The following is a 22,597-nucleotide window of genomic DNA, read 5'->3' on the forward strand; positions in this document are numbered from 1 at the left end:
TCATTCTTATCAAACCAATCATGCTGCTTGCGGGTGGAGGGCCTGAGCGTCTTCAGCGCAGATGTAAGGATAGCATCCCTGGAGCGTCCCCAGTCGTCCTCAGCGCTGCCTACTAGGTGTAGGTCAGCGAGCTTGATTTCTAAGTCTTCAGCCGGTGCTGAAGCTATGCTGGTGTTCTTTAGCTTGGCCGCATTGATTCTTTTCATAACCTCGCTTCCTTGTGGTCGCCTCTTGAGTCTGATGCAGAGCCTCATTTTGGAGACAATGAGCCGGTGATCTGTCCAGCAGTCAGCACCACACATGGCCTAGTTTACTCTGACATCCTGCCTGTCTTCTCCTAACAATGACATAATCGATAAGATGCCAATGCTTAGAGCGGGGGTGCATCCAGGAGATCTTGTTACGGTTAGGCAGACGGAAGGTTGAGTTTGTGATGAGGAGGTTGTGTGCTGCACAGGTCTTCAGGCCTTTGAGTAGGCCAGTACTGTTACACTTGCCCACTCCATGCCTCCCAATGACTCCCTGCCAGATTGCAGAGTCGCACCCTACTCTTGCATTGAAATCGCCAAGCAAGATCAGCTTGTTGGGACTGCTCACTGCTAAAAGTAGGGCGTCTAGCTCTTCGTAGAACTTGTCTTTCATCTTGTCCGGGTTGTTCATTGTGGGGCATAATTGCTGATCAGGGTGGCTTGACTTCTGTTCTGTAGTGGAAGCTGTAAAGTCATAAGCCGGTCGTTCACACCCTTGGGTAGACTATCCGAACAAGGTGACTCCTGATGGCAAATCCAACTCCAGCATCACGACGCTCATCGCTGCCACGACCGCTCCAGAAAAAAGTGTATCGACCTCCAGTTTCAGTCAACTGACCTACGTTGGCAAGACGAGTTGCACTCAGCGCTGCAATGTCAGTGTTGGATCTTGCAAGCTCTCTGGCAACTAAGGCTGTTCTTCTCTCTGGTCTGTCTGCTGTAGGGTTGTCCGATAGTGTGCGCACATTCCAAGTGCCAGTGGTGAGCGGTGTCACCTTGTGTTTTATGTTGTGTGTTCGATCGCAAGATGGGATCCCTGCCAGCCGCGGTAAACTGGCCAGGGTGTAGTGAAGCAGGCAATGTTTAGGGTACCTCTTCTAGCCCCTTCCTCATTCTACGGAGGTGAGCAGTACGTTCCTGAAGAGGACTGCTCAGCCACCCAGGTAGATGCCGAGTTCCACTGCTGCTTCAGTCAGCGGAAAACGACCATTAGACCTGAGCTGCCTGCGTGCAGGTCCATGACTACAGCTCTCGGTGTATCCACACCTGCTGCTTCGTCGCTCGCCCATCACCGCAGGACTTCAAGGGTTGAACAGGACACTGATGATGATGATGGTGTCGAAACTAGCACTTGATTTGGATTAAAGTAAGGGAGAGTTGCGCAGCGTCAGCCTCAGTCTCTCACGGCTCGAGGTGGGACTAGGCGCTGTGGATGACCAGGACATCTTCTGTGTCTTGTCCTGCTCTTCGTGTTCCACAATGCTTGCAGAAACCGCCTTCTTGACTGTTGGACCTTCCATTGGTGTCTTCCGCTCAATCCGCTGGACACTGTCTTCACATGCTGGGATAGACATCTCCCTATCTCACCCGTCGGCTACCCTGACCTAGTTTAGCTGGCTTGTTGAGGCCGTTGCCTGGGTGTGGCCGCTGTCGCATGCAAACAGCTGCGGGGAGCCACAGGTGAGAGCTGAGTGCCAGGTGGGAACAAAGGATGGACAAACCGCCCTGAAAGGACGCGACATGTTCCCCCACCAAAGGTATTACCTCTCCCTGACACCCCATACACCCCTTCTAATATTACAAACCTCATCAATCCATTGTTTAAATTTTTCTTTAAGTGAAATCATGTACTTCTGCCTTCTGTTCGAAAAATCATAACAGGATGCTATACTCAGAGGATCAAAGACAAAGGAATATCAAAAAGTACAATTGATAACAAATTATACACGGGCTCACTCACAGTTCCATAGCCTATGTTTTATCTTTGAAGCTCTGCTGCTGACCCTATTTATTTAAAGATCAGTAGTAAATATGATGCCAACTCATTATTAAAATATATATAACTATTGTTTGTATCAACATTGTTTATTGTACATAATAATTTCTTTCTGACTCACTGAGCAGAGAGAATCAGGTAATTGTCAATACCAATGTAATATGAAAGATGATTATACTGTTCATAATGCCAGTGTCGATCAGATACTATACTGTAGATGTGAGGCTAACAGTCACCACTTCCCCATTTTCAGTCCTAAAATGATGTGACCCCGAGGCAACTACGAGGAAAACAAATTCAACTGGGGAAAGTTTCTTCTCATTTGCAGTACATAAATACTTTATTCATTTAATGTTCTGCTTTTTTTAATAACATTTACCACAAGCTAATTGAGTTCTTCAGCAGAAATTGAAAGCCATTACAAATGATCTTTTATGAACTGATGAGAATCTGAAAATGTCTCAGTGCAGTGGTGATGAGTGATCAGGAATTGCAGCCAGAATCTGTGCTGCCAGAACTGTGCAAAACTGGTGTATTCACCTGTCTATCTATCCTGGCAGTAACTTAAATCTCTTTGCATAAATGGGATGGGAGTAAATGCCTAATTGCGTGCCAACTATCAGGAGCATCAGAACTACCGTTGTCAAAATTCCAGAATTGGACCAGAAAGGTTCATAAACTTGGATTTGGTTCCAAATTCTTCTCTCCCTGTCTCCCAAATTAAAACAATTGTCCCCAAACCGGAATTTCTAACCTTTGATATCAAACTTAACTGTAGCAAAATTCTAATTTTGTAACAATGCATTGTATAATATCCTCACAAGTACAAGTTATTATTTAGAGTGTTACGGGGAATCCATGACTTCTATGCAAATAACATTTGGGACTGTGTAATTTCTCGGGTACACAGATAGTTGGAAACCATGCTCCACTGCATTTCTAGCAGCACAGTCCCTGGATCAGAATATCTGGCCTTATTTATTGAATGGTTGCCAATGTTTGTAATGTTAGAGATCAAGGTGGCTTGGGCCACTGTCCCTTCAAAAATTTCTGCCTTTACAGTCTGAAGTGTTGGAAATTCATCTCTCTGAGTTTAATGGTAAGTTTTGTATATTATACCTCATTATACATCAAAGGGAAGAGGAAAAAAGTAGTACCTTAAATATATTCTGCACATTTTTATATGAGTGCTGGTAAGAATCAATCTGCACTTTGTATGTTTCACGCTTCAATTGACACAGAATATTAATTTCTTCACCATTTTCTCCAGATAATAGGAATTTTTTTTCAAATGTTGTGAAGATACTTTGGTGTCTTGGTATTACAAGGTTGATAATTATTGGAACTAGTGGAAATATTATAAACAAATGGGTGACAATACTAAATGAGAGCAAGTTTCTGGTGAATGGACAGAGGGATGGCAGCCAACCCTCCAAATATAGAACAAAGAACAAAGAACAACCCAGCACAGGAAACAGGCCCTTCGGCCCAACGAGCCCGCGCCGCCGCATCCTCCTACACCTACCCTGCCCTGCGTGTATGCGAGTGGAACCCCTAACTTAGCCAGATTCAGGGGAGAATAGTGTCAATTTGGTATACCAATCAGCCTAAGAGCACATTTTGGGGTGTGGGAGGAAACCGGAGTGCCCGGAGGAAACCCACGCAACCACAGGGAGAATGCGCAAACTCCCATAGACACAGGCCCAAATCCATGTATCTGCACAGCTAGCAGTGCTAGTCACTGAGCTGTTGCGGCGCCCGTCTACCGGTCCAGGATCAAGCACACACACCGACACGAAGTACTAGGCCACTCCTGGAACCTCCAAGAGCAGCCCACGCACGACCCACCGTGTGCATGCCCCTTGTTTGACAACAAGGTGGACCGCCACCTGCGGAATAAAAAGACAAAAACGTTAACATATAAGTCTGCATTTCCAGTATCTCCCGAGGCTCTGACCCTATTTAATACCCCCTACTATAACCCTCCATCCTTGTTTCGCTCATGTGTCTATCTAAGTAAACCTTAAACAAGTCCAATGTGCCTGCCTCCACCACCCTACTCGGTAGCGCGTTCCATACCCCCACGACTCTCTGCGTGAAGAACCTTCCTCTCACATCCAAATTATACTTCTCCCCCCTCACCCTTAGATCATGACCTCTCGTAATTGTACCCAATCTAGGGAGCAGCTTATCACTGTTGACTCTATCTATTCCCTTCAGTATCTTATATACCTCTATCATGTCTCCCCTTAATCTCTGTCTTTCCAAGGAGAAGAGTCCCAGTTTCTCCAACCTTCCCTCATAACTCAGTCCTTCCGTGCCAGGCAACATCCTGGAAAACCTCCTCTGCACCCCCTCCAGAGTCTCCACGTCCTTCCGGTAGTAAGGTGACCAGAACTGGACACAGTACTCCAAATGCGGTCTAACCAACATTCTGTACAACTGAAGCATTAGACGGCAGCTCCTATACTCTATACCCCTTCCTATAAAGGCTAGCATTCCATAAGCTTTCCTCACAACCTTCTCCACTTGTGTTGCAACCTTCATAGACTTGTGAACCTGCACTCCCAGGTCCCTCTGTATTTCTATACTCCTAATTGGTCTACCTTTTATCACGTAGTTCCTCTCTGCATTATTCCTTCCAAAATGCATCACCTCGCATTTGTCAGGATTAAATTCCATCTGCCACCTATCTGCCCAATGTACCAACCTATCTATATCCTGCTGTATCACCTGACATTCCAACTCAGTATCCGCCAATCCTGCCGTCTTGGTGTCATCCGCAAACTTGCTGATCACACCACGTACGGTCTCTTACAAGTCGTTTATGTATACTACAAAGAGGAGAGGTCCCAGTACTGAGCCCTGCGGCACACCACTGGTCACTGGCCTCCAGCCCGCAAAGGTCCCCTCAACAACTACCCTCTGTCTCCTATTGCCCAGCCAGTTCTCAATCCACCTAGCTACCTGTCCTTGTATCCCATGTGCCTTAACCTTTTCTACCAGCCTACCATGAGGGACTTTGTCAAACGCCTTACTGAAATCCATATAGATGACACCAACGGCTCTCCCATCGTCAACCGTTTTTGTCACCTCCTCAAAGAATTCTACCAGATTCGTAAGGCAAGACCTCCCCCAAACAAAGCCATGTTGCGTATCCCTAATCAGATCGCAACGCTCCAAATGCTCATACATCCTACCCCTAAGTATTTTTTCCATTAATTTCCCTACCACCGATGTCAAACTCACCGGTCTATAATTTCCAGCATTATCCCTACTACCTTTTTTAAACAGCGATACAACATTAGCTATCCTCCAGTCTTCTGGGACCTCACCTGTGTCCAAAGAAGAGACAGAGATTTGCGCCAGAGGCCCAGCAATTTCATCTTTCACCTCCCTAAGCAGCCTGGGATAAATACCATCAGGCCCCGGAGCTTTACCTGTCCTTACGCTACCTAAAAGCCTTAGCACTTCCTCCCTCGTAATGGATATTTCCTGCCACTGATCTACAGCTCCCTCCAAGACACTGCACGACACTGAACCCCTCTCCTTCGTGAACTCCAACGCAAAGTATTCATTCAGGATCTCCCCCATTCCCTCCGACTCAATACATAACTTCCCACCTTTGTCCCTAAGAGGACCAATTTTCCCTCTAACTACTCTCTTGCTCCTAATATAGGAATAAAATGCCTTCGGATTTTCCTTAATCCTATCAGCCAAAGCCATTTCATGCCCTCTCTTCGCCCTTCTAACTCCCCTTTTTAGCTCCCTCCTACTCTCTCTATATTCCTCCAGCGCACTCTCCGTACCCAGTTGTTTCGACCTAACATACGCCTTCCTCTTCTTCCTAACCAAGTCTTCGATACCCCCTGTAATCCACGGCTCTCTAATCCCACCTTTCCCATCCTTCCGCTTAACCGGAACATGCCTTTCCTGCAACATTTTCAGTTTGCCCTTCAAAGCCTCCCACTTGCCAACCGTGGACTTGCCAGCTAACAGTCCCTCCCAATCAGTGTGCTTCAGCTCCCTCCTAATCTGGCTATAGCGTGCCTTCCCCCAGTTCAGCACCCTCCCGTTTGGACGGCACTCATCCCTTTCCATTTTTATCCTAAAGTAGACGGACTTGTGGTCACTGTTAGCCACATGTTTGCCTACCTCAACCTCAACCTCAACCACCTGCCCCGGCTCATTACCCAACGCTAAATCCAGTATAGCCCCTTCCCTAGTTGGGCTAGTTACGTACTGCTCTAGGGACCCTTCCAAAACACATTTTACAAACTCCTCTCCCTCCGTACCCCCAGTTCTAGGCCCCCTCCAATCCAGTCCAGGAAGATTAAAGTCACCCACTACAACCACCCTATTCTTTCTGCACCTATACAAAATGCCCCTGCAAATGCCTTCCTCCACTGACCTCGGGCTGTTGGGAGGCCTATAGTATACCCCTAGCATCGTAATCTCTCCCTTCTTATTCCTCAACTCCACCCACAGCGACTCAATCCCTAACTCCTCCATATTGTCCTCCCTCTGTACTACTGTGATGTTCTCCTTTACTAACAGTGCCATCCCTCCACCTCTCTTCAACCCTCCTCTGCCACACCTAAAACACATATACCCAGGAACATTCAGCTGCCAGTCCTGCCCTTCACATAACCACGTCTCCGTTACTACCACCACATCTAACTTCCTCACAAACATCAAGGCCCTAAGCTCATCCGTTTTTCCTGTCACACTCCTCGCATTGAAACAGACACAGTTCAACCCACCAGTGTCCCTTGGAACCTCCTTCTCCCTGATAATTTTCCTTTCACCCAACTCTCTCCCAGCCCCAGTGTCTAATGAGCTATCAGCCACATCCCCACCCCCCCTCCCTATTAGTTTAAACCATTCCTAAACACACCAGCTAACCTCCCTGCTAAGACACTAGTTCCCCTCCCATTCAAATTCTCCCCACCCCTCCTGTACAGTTGCCCTTCTCTCATAAATACCTCCCAGTGGTCTACAAAAGGAAAGCCCTCTACCCTACACCAATCCCTCAACCATGCATTCAGCTGCATGATCTCGTCATTCCTACCCCTGCTGGTACTAGGCAGCAACCCAGAGAATGCCACCCTGGAGGTCCTGCTCCTCAGTTCGGACCCCAACTCCCTAAATTGCCTATGGACATCTACCCTACTCCTCCTTCCTACGTCCCTCTCCCCTACGTGTATTATTACCTCTGCCTGGGTCCCCTTCCCTTTCAAAATTCCCCCTACCCTTTCCGTTACGTCCTGTACCCCTGCTCCAGGGAGGCAGACCACCATCCTGGAGTCATGCCTCTGCCCACAGAACCTCCTGTCAATGCCTTGGACCCTCCCATCCCCTACCACTATCACCTTGCCAACCCCCTTCTGTCCCTCTAAGTCATTCTGGCCCTCCTGCCTATCCTTTTGTGCCCCTGTCGATGAATCTTGGGGGGCCACTGGGGAGGCTGGGGGACCATGACTATTCTTCTTCTTCCTCTTTTTCCACCTAACAGTCGTCCACCCATCCTGCTCTTCAGCCCTTGGGACCTCTTCCTGCTCATGGTTCCTAGACATTATCTCTTCGTTTTCCCTGACCAGAAACGCATCCTCCAAACGCCCCTCGAGTTACCTGACCCGGGCCCTCAAGCGCTGCAACTCTAAACATTTAACACAGATATGGACCTTCGGGAGACGTGACGCCACCAAGAACTCCCACATGCGGCACCTAACACAGCTTATGTTCCTCCCCATAGCCCCTGCCATGTCCCAACCTCCTGTATGTGTCAAAAGTTAGAAAACTTCAACTCACCTTCTCTAAGCCTGCTCTCGCCTAAGCCCAGTGAGCCAAAGCCCTTCTCACTCAGTTCCCACTCACTCTGCTGCCCGCTCCCGACGCTGCCCGCTGTATGCCGCTACCTCCTTTTTTATACCCCCCGCTCCCCCTTCCCGACAATCCCCTCGCCTAATATCATCAATTTGACCCCGAACTATTTTAGGTCCTGTGCCTCAATTATATTCCCCTGATAAGTTGGTCACACAAAATGGATGGAAAGAGCCAGCTGATTTGCTGCCAGCGAGTGATGACTGAAGTCAATGGAAAGTTGATTCAGCTGTGGTTTAAAATGAGCAGAAATTCCCATTCTGTCACTTTCTTACAAGGCAGGTTAAGTTAAAATTAACTGTGAAGAAAAATTACTGCAGATCTGTTATGTTGACCAATATGTTTTAGTATTTCTATAAGGTATTTCTTGGAATAATGAGTATATTTTAACCAGTAAAACCAACACTATTAACAGGGTAATATGGTAGTTTTGGTTAAGCTGAAAAACCTTTGTATCTTATAATGTCTCATGAAATATTTCAACTTAAAGGAGGGTTTGAGTGTGCGTCAGGGAGGATAGTGTGTAGGGGAATTAGAATGACACACGGACTTTGGAGTTTCACATTGGGTTCACAGGTTCCCCAAGTTCCTGATATATGTCAGCGAAAACTAGGTGTGAATGCTATAGGAATGAAGGGGGTTGTAAAGATGCACTTGCACAGACTTCATTAGAAACACAAAATGTGTTTATTAATAAAACAGTAGCCTCATGGCTGTAGCCACCTCCCAAAATGTCTCTTTGTCCAAGAATCATGGGATGATTCCAAACTGAGTCCTAATTGGTTGCACAGGCCATGTGACCCCCACCCCCCCACTCTGTGGACAATCACCACATCCCTCCCCATTTAAGTCCTTTATTCAATCTTCAATTCTTGGGATTGGATATTTATCCAGCTTGGTGGCCTGATTAACTGTTAGCTTATAATTGCTGCAAATGCAGATGCCCTTGTCTGGAACTATAGATGCTGCTCATTCCAAGAAGTGATCTAGCTGGATAATGCCTTATTCCTCCAACCTATTCAACTTAGTATCCACTTTCTCTCTTAAGCCATATGTACCAGTCTTGCTGTAAAGAATTCAGGAGTCGCCTCTGCATCCACATAAATATTAGCTTACAGCTCTTTGACTTTGCCTAATTCATCACAGAAGATGCAATTGTATTTTCCTATCAGTTTGAGCAGTCCTCCCTTCCCACATCTGAAAAACCTCTGCCCAATTCTACGATTTCTTTAAGCCAGTTGTGACCAAGAACTCTTAGTTCTTTACCCATCTTTATTGTCACTGGGAGCTGTTGTCCAGAAGGGCAGCATGGTGGCACAATGGTTAGCATTGTTGCCTCATAGCTTCAGGGACCCAGGTTCAATTCCTCAGGCCACTGTCTGTATGGAGTTTGCACATTCTCCCCGTGTCTGCGTGGGTTTCCTCCGAGTGCCCTTGTTTCCTCCCACAGTCCTAAGATGTGCCTGTTGGGTTGATTGGCTATGCTACATTGTCCCTTAGTGTCAGGAGATTAGCAGGGTAAATATGTGGCGTTAAGGGATGAGGCCTGGGTGGGATTGTTGTTGGTGTAGGCTTGATGGGCTGAACGGCCTCCTTCCACAATGTGGGGATTCAATGATAGCTTATTGGTACCACCATGGTGCTTTTTATTTTTGTTCTTTCTCCAGTTAATTTGTCAGAAGTGCTCTTTACATTCAATGATTTGACTTCACTGAGGTACTGAAATGTATGCTTGCCTATCACAGTGGCTGATGCCAGCACATCCACTTCCATCTTAAGAGGCTTCCCATTTACGATTTATGTTACAGTAATAGGGCTGTTTTTAGATTAAACAGAATGAATGTCAACCACACATGCTAGGCTCTTCCATATTGTACACTTGTAGCATCTTAGTTGATCAATCACCTGGTGACCTTGACTTAGCTCTGCACTGCTTTATCAAATGTCCTCTTCTGTGATAAAATCACTCAGCCTCCTTAAACAGACACATAGATAACATTCCACTTTAAGCATTACTGACTAATTACCTATTCAGTACCTTTTTGTTTTGCTGGTGACTGAAAGTGTTTTCCACTTTGCAGCAGCTTCATTGGTTTTGGCACCAGGGTTCACAGTAGGTTCCTGCCCTAACTGGTGAATGCTACCTTTTTGTGTGCTCTGCAGCTCATGTGCACCTTTATCCATGCTTTCCAGGCCGGCGCTATCTCCATTGTTCATTTAAAATTTATGTCAACCTCTGCAAGCAATCTGCATTGAATAATATTTTTGTTCACACCACAGACTAATCTGTCCCATAATATATCATTTACAGTACCTCCAAAATCACAATCAATAATTATTTCAGTTTAGCAGTGTAATTTGCGATTGATTCATTTGGGGCTCTCAGTTTGAATTAAATTGTTGAGATTGCAATTGAGCCATCACTAAAGTGAATCCACAAGCTCACAATTTGGAGGTAGGCATGCTTGGGCTGTAAGACTGTGAATAAAGTTATAGGCCTGAGTTCCACAAACACTTAGGAGAATTGCTTTGTGTTTCACCTCCTCCCCAATTTTTTTTGGCTTGGAAATAATGCCTAAGGCATGCCACATATTGGCCAGAATTTTACTGTCCTGCCCGCCATGGGAATTGGATGGGCGAGGGGCAGACCATGGAAAGGTCCGTTGACTTCGGATGGGATTTTACAGTTTCAGGATGAGCGAGGCCATAAAATCCCACTCAATGTATCCAGTCCCTCCGTGAAGGAGTTAAATGGGTCCATTTGTCCAAAGAGAGGCATTCTGGGGAGTTTTTAAGACTTTGATTAAAACAAGATACTCACAGGTGTCAGAATGATTTATTCTCATCGCCAGATGTAAAGATGTACTTTAACTGACTCCATTAGAAACAAGAAAGGTATTTATTAATAAGAAAACAGTAGTCTCATGGCTATATGGGGCTATATGGCGAATGGGATGCTGGCCTTCATAGCGAGGGGGATTGAATATAAAAGTAGGGAGGTCTTGCTGCAGCTGTATAGGGCATTGGTGAGGCCGCAGCTGGAGTACTGTGTGCAGTTTTGGGCGCCGCACCTGCGCAAGGATATTTTGGCCCTGGAGGGAGTGCAGAGGAGGTTTACTAGGCTGATACCAGAGTTGAGGGGATTGAGCTATGAGGAGAGGCTGAATAAACTAGGCTTGTACTCGTTAGAGTTTAGAAGAATGAGAGGAGATCTCATTGAGACGTATAAGATGATGAATGGGATGGATAGGATAGAGGTGGAGAGACTCTTCCCGCTCAAAAAAGACAGTAGGACTAGGGGGCACAGCCTCAAGATAAAGGGGAGGCGGTTTAGAACGGAGTTGAGGAGGAACTTCTTCACTCAAAGGGTGGTGAATCTCTGGAATTCTCTGCCCGTTGAAGTGTTGGAGGCTGCCTCGCTAAATATTTTTAAGAAGCGGGTTGATGGGTTCTTGATAAGAGAGGGGATTAAGGGTTATGGGGAGAGGGCGGGAAAGTGGAACTGAGCCACAACAGATCAGCCATGATCTTATTGAATGGCGGGGCAGGCTCGAAGGGCTAGATGGCCTACTCCTGCTCCTATTTCTTATGTTCTTATGTTCTTATGTTCTATAGTTAGCTTCAAAAGGTCTTTTTTTCTCAGAAACCTTTCTCATCATGGGATGATTCCAGATTCTTGAATCATGTTTGGTTGTACAGGCCATGTGACCCTTACTCTGCTGTGTTGTCTTCAGTGGACAATACCACAAGGGTCAATCCATTTCAGGGAAAAACATCAATACATACTCAGTATTTATACCTGCTTTCTTAATGGTGGGAAAATGTTTGTTCACAATACTTTCGCTTGAGAGTTTACTTTCTATAGATATTTGTTCTCTCAAGGATTCTTGACCCAGAGAGCTTAAAGGGGCTCACCTTTTGAAATAAAGGGTACCTATTGCTTATCTTATCTTCCAAAGGTTACCTATTGGATGGTAACTATACTCCCTAAGTAATGAGTGATTGCTGGATAAGCATTGAAAAGGTGGTTTTCTGATCAAAGCCCAAAATTTCTACTCTTTTCTTGACATATCTTGGAACTACAATCAGCTGAATCAAGATTAATTGACCAGCAAGAATGCTAGCAACTGCATGCAGCATGCTTGGAATTAAGATAGATCAATCTGTGAGCAAAGAGGGAGAAATAGTACAAACACTGCATGCTCAGATTAGATTTTTAGATTCACTTGATCATCTACATAAAGATCTGATTATCAGAACATGGTGGGTATAACTCCTTTCTTAATTGTGACATGCATCTTGCTAACTCTCTAGTTTTTTGTTACTCGGGGATTTAACGTAGAACATAGAACATTGCAGCGCAGTACAGACCCTTCAGCCCTCAATGTTGCGCTGACCAGTGGAACCAGTCTAATGACCCTCTAACCCAAACTATTCCAATATTATCCATATGCCTATCCGCTGACCATTTGAACGCCCTTAAATTTGGCGAGTCCACAACTTCTGCAGGCAGGGCATTCCATGCTCTTACTACCCTCTGAGTAAAGAACCTACCTCTAACATCCGTCCTATAATTACCACCCCTCAATTTAAAGCTATGTCCCCTCGTGTTAGCCATCACCATCCAAGGAAAAAGGCTCTCACTGTCCACCCTATCTAACCCTCTGATCATCTTGTATGCCTCAATTAGGTCACCTCTTAACCTTCTTCTTTCTAACGAAAATAACCTCAAGTCGAAAATAACCTCAAGTCCCTCAGCCTTTCCTCATGAGACCTTCCCACCATACCAGGCAACATCCTGGTAAACTTCCTCTGCACCCTTTCCAATGCCTCCACATCCTTCTTATAATGCAGCGACCAGAACTGTACGCAATACTCCAAGTGTGGCTGCACCAGAGTTTTGTACAGTTGTAACATGACCTCACGGCTCCGAAATTCAATCCCTCTACCAATAAAAGCTAAGTGCTACAATAACTGATGGAAGTTCTGCTTAATTATGTTTTAAGATTATTCTACTGTAACAAAATATAACAAAAGTTAAATTCTCTACTAGAAATAAGATTACATTTTTTATTTTTTCCAAAGAACTGTAAATGTTGCCATTGGCATTCCCAACGACTGTAAATTGCATGTTCAGTTCTTTAATAAACTTATGTTTGGTTAAGCATTTATAGTTGCTCTCGTATTCTTCTGTTTAACTAACTCATAAAACACATTTCCATAAACTCTTCGGTGAAGAGGTATATTACCTAGGAAAGACCCTTGGACCCTTAAAATATCTAGAATCTTACAATCTGAAACAAAGCTACCTGGAGGATGGTAATGTTCTTTGCTTCTTTTCGCTGGGGATTGTTAAATCAAACTTCAGGGTCTTTAAAATTTGGCTACCATAATTTCAAATTGAGAGGGAACATCTGAGAAATACACCTGATTTGGGGAAGGGGCTATGATTATAATCCATCACAGGTCCACAAATATTAGGATGGGTGCTGCTTTGGCTGGACCTCACATGAGGAGCAACATGACCAGCACCAGCAGCCTGCTGCTCACAGACCCAAAACTGCACAGGAGAGAGGGCAGCCGCAGAGAAGGGACCAGCAGCTGAAGGATCAGAAGCAGAGGAGAGCAGCCCACAGGAAATACTATTCATGAAGCACGGTTTACAAACTGAGGCTGATTTCCTTGACATATCTGAATACCAGAATATCAGGGACTCAGGATGTTATGTCAAGTAGTGAAACACATCTGCCACCTCCTAGAACACTTGTTCCCTGTTGAACCTGGTAGCCATAAATTTCCAATGGCTGTCAAAAGCAGCAAAGCTGTGAACATTTTTGTCTCTGGATCCTTGCAAGCCTTCACTGCAGACATTTTGAAGATCTCGCAGCTTCCAGCCTGCTCATGTATAAGAAAGATGACTAGCTCTGACGAGAGTCATCCAGACTCAAAACATTTGTTCTATTCTCACTCCACAAATGCTGTAAGACCTGCTGAGGTTTTCTAGCGTTTTCTGTTTTTGCTTCAGATTTCAGCATCCACAGTAATTTGCTTTTGTCTCATAACTTGTTTGCCAGGGCTGATGATTATCAGTTACGCCAACTTCACCTGCAATGGCACCAGTGAGAATGAGTGGTTTCCCACAGTTGCAGGATTTCATCAATTGCATGCAGAGCAATCAGGACATCAACAGCAAGAGGTTCCATGCTATCAACATGCAGCTGATGTGTAACAATTAAAATATTGTAGTTGTGTGTCAGACTTTCTTCCTAAAGCATTCCAAGCTTCCTGATGATTTTGGACCAGCAAACAGAATTAAGGGTATGGCTGCTAGGTGACAAAGGCTCTTCACTTCAAACTTGGCAGACTAATTTATCAGAAACCCAACCAACAAAGCACAGCACATACAATAAATGTGAAATGACTACAAAATGTGTGACCACAAGAGCTTGTGTAGCAGTGGGTAGTGCCTCTGAACTGTAAGATCCAGACTCGATCCAGGATTTAATGTCCAAGTAAGGTGTGTTCATAGCACACCATACAGACAGGTTGAATATCAACTGGAAAATCCTTCCAACACGTGCTAATGACAGGCAGCAAAAACAGAAGAAACTCCTGGTCAGCCACGTGATGGAAAGAAAATTGAAACTTCTACCACAACTATCCATAGCTCCAGACTATGGCATGCATGTAAAAGTGCATGTTGTCACAGCAATTTGGACTCCCTGAGTGAGCTGTAATACGTCTCTACCAGATGTATAACTGAACAAGCCATCAGCATGCTGAAAATTCACTTCAGGTGCCTAGTCTGATATGAAGCTGCCCTTCTGTGTGCAGCAGGATTCTCAGAATGGTTGTATTTTCCACAATATGCACACCATTTGACAGCAGTGAAATTTGGATCCACAAGAGGAACAAGGCAATGAGCTCAGATTAGGTGTGGTATAAGTATAGTGTTGTACCTTTTTCAGCTTTTCTGACAAATAGTTTAAGTTAAAATTGCCCCAAGCAGTCTATATTGCACAAAATCTTCAATCAAAGCAAACTCTAATTGATTGCATTGCAGTACAATGTTCTGAGAAATTGATTAATAATAACATAATAATGCAATGAAACTCATTCAAAAGACAACAGGGTCCATCAAAAGTCAGAGTCATTGTTGTGGCTTTTTAGTGTGGCCGGAAACAGCAAATTAGCTATTACACCTTTATGCTTGCTCTGCAGAGTTCTGGTAATTCTAATTGATTGATTTAATTACTGAAGCAATCTCAGGAATAGAAGCTGAGGCCTGTGTGAAGTGCTTTCATGCATTTGCTATTGGATTTTCTCATTGTACCAATTGTCTGTCTTCTCAGGAAGTCGCATCCTAAAGAAAGGATCAGGTAGTTCTTTTAACGGCCCAACGAGTAAACAAACTCAAAATTAACTTAGGGACAAATTAAGAGGGGCAGCCCCTCTGAAAAGGAAGTGGGGATGGCCCAAACAGAAACCAAAGTCCAAAGGAAACTTAAAACATTAAATCAAAATGTGATTGTAAGGGTCTATAACACACCCCAGCCCCTACGGTGCCCAGCAGGTACGGAAGGCGAGAAAGGATCAGGTAAAGGCACAGAAATGCTTTCCTCAAGAAGCCCTCACTCTCACACACACCACATATGTTCTCCTTTAGGACAATTACAAGGATACAGAAGTTCCAATAACTCATGAACATGGATAATAGCCTGTATGTTGATAAAAATTATCTTTAATGATTTAACATTGCATACAGCATTAATAAAGTTTACATCAGCATAAAAACGGTACCAAACAATTCATTTTAGGCCCTGAAGTTTCTTCCACAAGTTTTTGGAAGTTTTTGCTCAAGGTAAAATATTATGGTTGCTCTGACAGCAGTGCCAAAGCTTCCACAATGTCCTATTTTTATGTTATTTCTGAGGCATCAACAAAAGTGTTTTTCAAAAAACATTGCCCGAGATGCTAAGGCAGCATTTGACCAGGTGTGGTATTGAGGAATTCTTGCAAAATGGAAGTCAATGGGAATGGAGGTATAAATTTCCACTGATTGAAATCATACCTTGCATGAGGGTAGATGGTTGTAATTGTTGGAGGTCAACTATCTCAGTCCTAGGATATCACTGCAGGAGTTGCTCACAATACTGTCCTAGGCCAAATTATTTTCAGTTGTATCATCAATGACCTTTCCTCTATCGTAATGGCAGAAGTGGGGATGTTTGGTAGTGATCACACAAATACTCAGCATCATTCACAATGACTCAGATGCTGAAGCAGTCCATGTTCAAATACAACAAGATCTGGATGATATTCAGGATTGGGATGATAACTGGCAAGTAACATTTGTGCCACACAAGCCAGGCAATGATCATCTCCAGCAAAAGGGAATCTAACCATTTCCCTTTGACACTCAGATACATTACCATCATTGAACCCGCCCGTCAACATCTTAGGGGTCATCATTCACCAAAAACTGAACTGAATTAGCAATTTAAATATTGTGGCTACACGAGCATGTCAGAGACTGAATTTTGTGAAGAGTAACTCACCTTCTGACTCTCCAAAGCCTGTCCATTGTCTACAAGGCACAAGTCAGGAATGTGATGGAATAGTCTACACTAGCCCAGATAAGTGCAGCTCCAACACATTCAAGAAGATTGACACCATCCAGGACAAGGCAGTCTGCTTGATTAGCATCCAACATGTACCTTAAACATTCAGTGCCTCTGAAACCAATGCATAGTGGCAGTAGTGTGTATCATCTAAGATGCATTGCATGAACTCATCGAAGTTCCTTCAACAGTACCTTGAAAACCAACAATTTTTACTGCCTAGATGTGCAAAGGCAGCAGATGCATAGGAAGACTACCACCTGCAAGTTCCCACCAAACCATTCACCATCCTGACATGGAAATATATCGCTGTTTCTTCACTGTCAATGAGTCAAAATCCTGGAACTCTCTCTAACAGCACTGTTGGTGTACCTACATTCTATGGACTGCAGTGGTACAAGATAGTGGTTCAGCAAGGAACATAGGAACAGAAGAAGGCCACTCAGTCCGTTGAACCTGCTCCACCATTCAGTACAATCGTGGCCAGTTGGGCATTTGAACGTCTTTTACATAGACTATCCTCATAACCCTTTATGTTATTATTAATCAGAAATCTATCAATCTCTGCTTTAAATACACTCAATGACTGAGGTTTCACAGCCCTCTGGAGTACAGAATTCCAAAGATCCACAGCCCTCTGTGAAAAGAAATTTCTCCTTATCTTGGCTCTGAGTGGCATCCCCCTTACTTTGAAATTGTGCTCCCTGATTCTAGACTTCCCATCCATAGAGAACATTTACCCTGTTCTTTTGTAGTTTTCAATGAGTTCACCTTTCATTGTTTAAAACACTAGAGAATACAGGCCCAGTTCATAAGACAGTCCTGGCATCTTAGGAATAAGTGTGACGAACATTCATTTCACTCCCTCTTTGGCAATAATATCCTTTCTGAGGGAAGGGCAGTAGTCTCACCACAATTTGGCAACGTGTCAGCTCAAGCAAGAAATCTGTATGAACCTTTCCAGCTCCACTGATTAGTTTTCTCTCCAGATTGTTAGTTTGAAAAAGAAAGTGGATATGGTTAACATGGTCACTCTGGTGAGACGGACTCTTACTTAGAGCTGGCAAAACCGGTTCCCTGAGATTAGGGTGCCATCTTTAAAGGGTGTCCAATTGGAACACAAAGCCCCCATCGTGATCATTGCTGGCATTCCCATGCCCAACCTGTGCCAGGGGACAGTGGCAGGGGGCATTGTCAGAGCACTGCCTAGCCATGTCCTTCTCCCCCGGGGCTATATTGACCTTAGTGCCTCTGGATGGATCCTCACGACAGGTTTATGTCCAGCCAAACCTGTTGAGAGTCTTGACGATGTGACGCCACATCGGCGAGGTATAAATATTTATTGAGGGGACTCGATAATTATATTTAAATTTATTCAAATCTATTAAATCCTGATCACATCACCAATGAGGGGGGAAAATAGGTTTTCTCTGGAGTTTACACCCCCGCTGGTGATCTTGCACATGGAGAACATGGGTTTAAGATCCTGCCCAGAAAGACCAAAACTGCACACAGCATTCCAAGTGTATCTAACCAAACTCCTATATAATTGAAGCAAGACCTCACTACTTCTGCACGCAGATCCTCTTGTGATAAAGGCTAACATTCCATTAGCCTTCCTAATAGCTTGCCGTGCTTGCATGTTAGTCTTCAGTGACTTATGGTCAAGGACATGCCGGTCTCTGTATATCTACACATTTTAATATCTTACCATTTAGAAAATACTCTCCACATCTGTTCCTTCTACCGAAATGGATTATCTCACATTTTTCCACTTTATATTCCATCTGCCATGTTCTTGTCCACTCACCAAGTTTTTCCAATTTCTCCTGTAGCCAATTTACATCTTCCACAGAACACACATTCCTACCTAGCTTTGTATTATCCACAAACCTGGAAATATTACATTTGATCCTTTCATCCAAATCATTGATATATATTGTGAACCACGTACTGATCTTTGTGGTACACCACTAGCCACAGTCTGCCAACTTGAGCATGACCCATTTATTCCTACTCTCTGTTTTCTGCCTGTTAGCCAATCCTCAATCCATGCCGCTACACTGCTTCCTATCCCACATAATTTTGCTAAACAACGTCCTGTGTGGGCCTTCACCAAAACCCAAACGTACTATATCCATCGACTCTCCTTTGTCAATTTTATTATGCATCCCATTGCCCTTGAGAAGTTATGAAAGGGAAATCATGTGTGATTAACTTACTGGAGTCTTTTGAGGATCAAGAATCATAGAATAGAAACGCTAAAGAGCAGAAGGAGGCCATTTGGCCCATCAAGCCTGCACTGATAACAATCCCACTGAGGCCCTATTCCTGTAACCTCACATATTTACCCTGCTAATCCTCCTGACATGAAGGGACAAGAGCAATGGGATGCACAATAAATGTTGGCCTAATCAGCAATGCTCCCATCCTGTGACTGAATAAATATAAAAAGTGTCCACCATTGTGAAGCATTCAGGTTGGATGACTGATTGTTTGGTGTGTGTCACTCAACTCCCATTGAGGTGAAACCAGGAGCAATCATTCACCCATTACCTATTCTTCTACCTTACTTGTTCCTGTTTATGCATTACTTAAGTTCCACTTATCAACATGTAAACTTTCCTGAAGTCTTATTTCATCCAGGCATATCTTCTGCCAATCATTTCTAATGACCTTAGCAGCCTTGAATGGAGCGATTGCTTAAGCAAAATTTCATTCTTATCCGTTGTTTTTAAGCAGGTATTTTTATTTCTTATTCACAATGTTCCAACGGTTTAAATGTACAACCCTTCACTCTCCCTCTCAGGCTGTGTGGTATCTGTAAACCTTTAAATGTGTTTTCAATATTAATTTGGACAAACTTGCTTTAATACTCCATTCTAAATAAATCTCCAGAAGATTAAACACTCCTTTAAATATACAGGGAAACTGATTTCAGTGTTGACATGATTCTACAAGTAAATGTTAAATAGTGAAGGCAATTTAAATGTAATGTATAAAAGAAACAGAAACTGCACAGTGGTTGAAACATCACGACAGATTTTTGATGGAAGTAGTCCTCACATCCTGTGATCATTCAGGGCCATTGCCATTCCTGCTTCTGATTCATCACTAAGTCTGCTACAAAAAATGTACAGGTGTGTGGACTGAGGGACTAAAATGGGCTCTGTTTTATTGGGATACCATTCATCTTAAAGACAGAGGAATTTGACATATAAGAACATCTCAGCTCTTTCCCTCTCCCACCATTTGTACTTCCCTGACTTGATCTCGGAGAGTCCACACACATTAGAGAAGTTAGGCCTAATTTATATGGTAGTATCTCATAATCAGGATATACATGTCATTGCAAGCACTGATCCCACTATGATGGCAGCAAGAATATAGACCTAGGTAAGTCCATTGTTAAAGCACACTAATGGAGATGAGGAGCAGGAGTGCTCCTACTGACCTCTAACTGCTGCGATGGGTCACCTTTCCCATGGATCTCCTCCTTTTCTTCCCTAACTTGCTAAACCACCAGTCCATTTGTGCCTTTGTTGTACCCTGGGTCTCTGGTGGCGATGGCCTCATTTGCCACCCACCACCTATTTTTGACTCCTGCTTGCCAGAGGTGACTGCTCTCCCTTGTCAATCCATGTTCATTCTTGTCCCTCTGCCCTTCCACTAGGTCAGAGAACCAAGGCCAAACTGAAACCACGTAGACACCACTCACTCTTTCAAGCACCATCACAGATATTGCTATCTCACTTGGTATAGGGACTGGAGCTTCTCTGGCTTGACAACCATAAAATATAGTGACAAGGCAGTGCCAAGTGATTGTCTTCAGAAAGATGTTACAATTCAGGTTGGATACTCCAAAGTGTTTTATGAAGCCCACCTGGATCATAGGTTTTAGCACTTTGAATTTGGCTAGCGTAAGCATGAGATGTTTCACTACAGGTATTATTTACTTGACTCACTAGGGAGCTTTTATCAAACAGAGTTTATTTAAGAATATAGTTAATTGTATGGAAAGAAAATTAGCAGTAGTTTTTATCAATTACAAACAAAACAATCATGATAATGTATGACCCTTAACAAATGTCTAAGATGTTCAAATCAAACAAAACTTCCATTGGACAAAAAAATCCCTTTCCACAGGTTTAACACAGCAAAGACAAATGTTCATGTTATACTGGAACTGAGTCCTTTGGTTGGAGAATTGAAACCCCAACCTCTCAGCCTTGTAACTGGCAGCAGACCTCTGAATATATTTGTATTTATATTTATTGAAGTCAGGACAGCTTACAGAACACCAGGGAAAGAGACACTCTCGGCAAGCTGACAATAGCAGATTTTCTAGGCCAGGAAGGCAAGAAACCTTGCTTTCAGCTAACCAGCAAAATTTCCAAAACACAGGGAGAGAAACATTCTTTTCAGCTTGATGTCCCTTCTAAAACTAAACTGCTGCAAGCCAAAACAGAAAATGAAACCTTAAATTCCCCAGGAAGGGAAAAAAACATCCAGAACACATGATCTGCCACTCAACCGTCCTCCTAACAATGCAGAGTCATAGATGATCCCAAAGTAAAAATAAACAAACCCTACTTAAGCAATAAACTTAAGGAGCATTGAAAGGACTTCTCCAGCCAACTCAGCAACAATGGCATAAGCTGAGGCTGTGAGAGATGCAGAGAACATGATTACAAAAACATTTCTTAAAGGTACACTAAGGGCACAAGGGCTAATGGGCTAGAAATTGATCACCCCCAGTTTTGGATACTGGGTTCACATTCATGAGCTGCCTGTGTTGTTCAATTTGAGGTGGGAAATGTGCAAATTTGAATCATCAGAATGATTGTAACATTGGCCTAATTGGCTCCCACAGTACTCTACTTTCCTGAGTGCTGCATGCTGCAGGGGATCCAGGCATCATAAATGAAGTGGTGGAAAATGTTATTGGTAGTGCTAGCAAGCAGCACTTACTCAGCAACAACCTGCTCACTGACGCTCAGTTTGGGTTCTGCCAGGGCCACTCTGCTCCTAATCTCATTTCAACCTTGGTCAAATATGGTCAAAAAAGCTGAAGTTAAGAGTGACTGCCCTTGACATTAAAGTAGACCGAAAATTTGACTGATTATGGCATCAAGGAGCCCCAGCAAAAGTGAAGACCTAAGGGATAGAATTGTAAGAAAAGGCTACAAGTCCAGATTAGTTTGTTGTAAAGAACCAGTAATACTTCTCCCATTAGTCAAGAGAGTGATTATCTGCCCTCTTCAGACAGCTGGTGGAAATCCTAATGCTCTGTGAATAGGGATTCTCAATGGGCTAAGGGCTCTCAAGATTCACCTGACCCGCCCAGAACAGGTGGCAATGCGATAATTTTGCAAACCTGCTAATTTGAATGTCATTAGCGGATTTGATAGGCCATTCATCAGCCTTCCGCCATTCACCCAGCCCATCAACGGGAACAGCACCAGCCGGGCTTTACAGTTGTTAGCCACAAGTGAGATATGGTGTACTGGATCTCGAGGCTCCAGGGGAGCAGCACTAACCCCTCAGGAAAGAGAGGGACCCTCCACCCCCACCATCACTCAAATCACAAGCCACACTCACCAACACACACACACACACACACACACACACCAAGCAGGGATGAGGGTGACCTGACTCGACCTCCTTCAGCCCTCCTTCCTCCTTCCCCATCGGATCCCCTACTCTGCTTCCCTTCAGGCCACCTGTCTTGGCAGTGCCAACAGTGCATTGCCCATTGCCATCTTGGCACTGACACCCTGATCTGGTGCCTTGAGCCGCGAGGGGGCTTGAGTAGGTTGATCTAATAGTCATTTGTTCCTCCGCTGCCCCAGCAGAGGAGGTAAGGAGTTGATATCACCACTCTGTGCTGGGATGGGGGTCTCATGACTGAACTGTCCCTTCTAACCAGGGCAGACTGAAAGATCAGCCCTGGCATGGTGATTTCAGGCAGCTTTGTCAGCAATATCTGCGTTCCTATCTATGAACTGTGAAAGTCCTGAAATGGCCAGGTAACTTTAACTTCCATGTTCCTGGGTCACCTGACAGGC

Source organism: Carcharhinus amblyrhynchos, chromosome 10, assembly GCF_965287045.1.
Source record: "Carcharhinus amblyrhynchos chromosome 10, sCarAmb.v2.hapA, whole genome shotgun sequence".
Lineage (NCBI taxonomy): Eukaryota > Metazoa > Chordata > Chondrichthyes > Carcharhiniformes > Carcharhinidae > Carcharhinus > Carcharhinus amblyrhynchos.